Source organism: Benincasa hispida, chromosome 1, assembly GCF_027475165.1.
Source record: "Benincasa hispida cultivar pf3 chromosome 1, pf3_genome.v1.1, whole genome shotgun sequence".
Classification (NCBI taxonomy): Eukaryota; Viridiplantae; Streptophyta; class Magnoliopsida; order Cucurbitales; family Cucurbitaceae; genus Benincasa; species Benincasa hispida.
Window position 1 is genome coordinate 98,787,662 of NC_143478.1, and position 2,831 is coordinate 98,790,492.

The following is a 2,831-nucleotide window of genomic DNA, read 5'->3' on the forward strand; positions in this document are numbered from 1 at the left end:
CTTTTTCGTATATTTAGATCTTCTAAACCCAAAACGAGCATTAGTTATATCCTTATTCTTTCTTTAATATTTAGTAATGTACCAACCAAATTATCACAAATATTCTTTTCGATATGCATAACATCCCATTTATGTCTTGGTAAAAGTTTCGACCAATATGGAAGTTGGAAAAATATACTTTTTTTATTCCAATTTAAACTTCTTTTTCGTTTTTTTATCATGTTTCTCTGGATGTTTGTTAAGCACGAAAAAGTGTAACAAGTTCACCTCTCGTAAGATAGTTTCTCCATCCATGAAAATTGGAGGAGGTGATCTACGTTCCATTTTTCTATCATATTATTTGCTTTTGCACCAATTGTGATTATCTAGAAGATAACGTCAATGCCCCATAAAGCATTGCTTTCTTTTTAGCCTTAATGATGATGTATCCTTTTTAAAAATAGGACATGCTTGGTAACCTTTAGTACTCTATTCAGATAGGTCACCATACATAGGAAAGCCATTAATAGTCCACAATAAGCTCGCACATAGTTGAAAGTATCCGTTGCTAACACAATCATAAGTGTGTACACTATCATTCCATAACTTCTTTAACTCTTCAATCAATGGTTGTAAGTAAATATCAATTTCTTTTGTAGGAAATTTCGACTCGGGTATAAGAAAGGAGACAATGAAATTTGTCTCTTTCATGTATTTTCAAGGTGGCAAATTGTAAGCAATGAGCACCACTGGCCACATACTATACAAACTACTCATATTCCCGAATAGATTAAAGTCATCTGAAACTAGTCCTAAACGAACATTTCGTGGGTCTAAAGCAAATTGAGGAAACTCATGATCAAAATGCTTCCACGCTTCAACATCGGTTGGATGTCGCAACACTCCATTAGTTTCAACATGTTTATTTTTATGCCACCTCATTTCAGGTGCAATATATTTAGATGCAAATAATTGCTTTAATCTTGGTATTAAATGAAAATTTCATAAAATTTTATGTGTAATCTTTTTTCTTTTTCCATCTTCAACTTTGTACTAAGACTCACCATATACTAGACACTATTGCCAATCGACAAACTCTTTCCACACTACAAGAATTATGGGCTTTAATGTCAATTTAAAATTGACATTAAAGGGCTTTAATGTCAGTTGACAATCTACATTCAAGATCGTCTTATAAAAGGTTTTTAATGTCAATTTTAAACCGATATTATACACCATCTTCAATGTCGGTATAAAACTGACATTGAAGATCTTTTATAACATAATCTTCAATGTCGGTTGTTAATCAACATTAAAGCCCTTTAATGTCAGTTTTAAACCGACATTGAAGTCCAGAATTCTTGTCCCTTTTTTCAATTATTGTCCATTTTTTTAAACGCCATTGTCGAATCCATTTTTTATGTCGGTCAAAAAGTTAAAAACGACAATATATGTCTCGTGTTGGGTCAGGAAATATAAAAAAATTATTCATTGTAATGTGTGCTTGTTATATTCTACAAGGCAAGCCAAAAATATTTGTCTTCCACCTATAATTTCACTGACTTCAAACCTGAAATATAACAATAGATAGAATAATACACTCTACCACAAAACTAAATACAAAGTTGCGTGCAATGAAGCACACTTCTATAATAATTTATCCACAAGCAAGAATTAATATTTCCAATCCATTCTATAAGTAGTAGGATTATGCACTATTTCATGTATATACTTTTGCACATAGTACCTGCATCCTACAAGATCTAATTGATAGCGACACTGCATATGAAGAAGTTAAAAATAATTATTCTTATGTTTGAATGAACATAAATTGTTAAAAAAAATGAATGCAAATTTACCTTTATAGGTTTCCATTTTGGAGAAAACCGATGGTGTTGGAGATCATGCATGGCTTGCCATGTTTTTCATCTACTAAATAGTTTGAAAACATTAGTTAAACATAAATACTTGAATTAAGAGCTAAGAAAGTTCAGTTACACTAACATATTTATAATTCTATAAAATCCTCTTGAACCTTACTTTGAATGGAGTCCAAAACATAAACACAATTTTCTTGAAGATTGATGACAATCAATATTCAATGATAACTATAATAAGAAAAATTTTTGAAATATTAGTACATGTATAATGCAAATTAAAAATAAATAAAGAACTTGTATTTACTTACCCTGTGTTATATGGAATAAGAAGTAATTGGTCCAAATTATCCAATTCCAGTTAGTTGGCTAAATTTCTAGATCGAAGATCTAGAGACTTCACATGTGGCAATATTTTTGCTTGATAAATTATAAAAAGCTTCTTGGTAATATCACGGTCAAATTCATCCCAAAGATACCTAAATAAAGTAAAAGTTATTATTTAAACATGAAACAAAATATATATAAAGATTGTGAATCCAGATGAATAATACTTACGTGATGTATGTCAATATACACATATAACCAATTTCAACCATATTGCAATATTGGATCAGATCATCACGAACTAAATAAACAAATTTGTCTCTTCCAAATATGTGCTCATTCAAATTGATATGGATCATGTCTACATCGTTCATGTTGTGTATGGCATGTCCATTCAAGAGTTTGATGGTGCCATTGGTGTCCATATATTTGGAGGAGTGGCCAACACTCTTTATTGTTGAATGGTTCTACCATAACCAAAGTTATAAGAATTCAAAGTACGAAAAATAATAAATAACCAAACTCATATACTGAAAAAGAAGCATACTTTTTCCTCGTCAACCATAATTACAAGTTCACGAGGCCATGTTATGAACTTGCCTATTGCTTGATTTAAAAACTCTATTTTTCCCTTCACAAAAATTGGTT

The 2,831-nt window shown here is 30.6% G+C and overlaps 1 pseudogene; it reads right to left on the bottom strand.

Annotated features, from left to right (window-relative positions):
- Positions 1-1,467: 1,467 nt before the first annotated feature.
- LOC150038903 (uncharacterized) lies at positions 1,468-2,608 on the bottom strand (annotated as a pseudogene).
- Between the last annotated feature and the right edge of the window lie 223 nt (positions 2,609-2,831).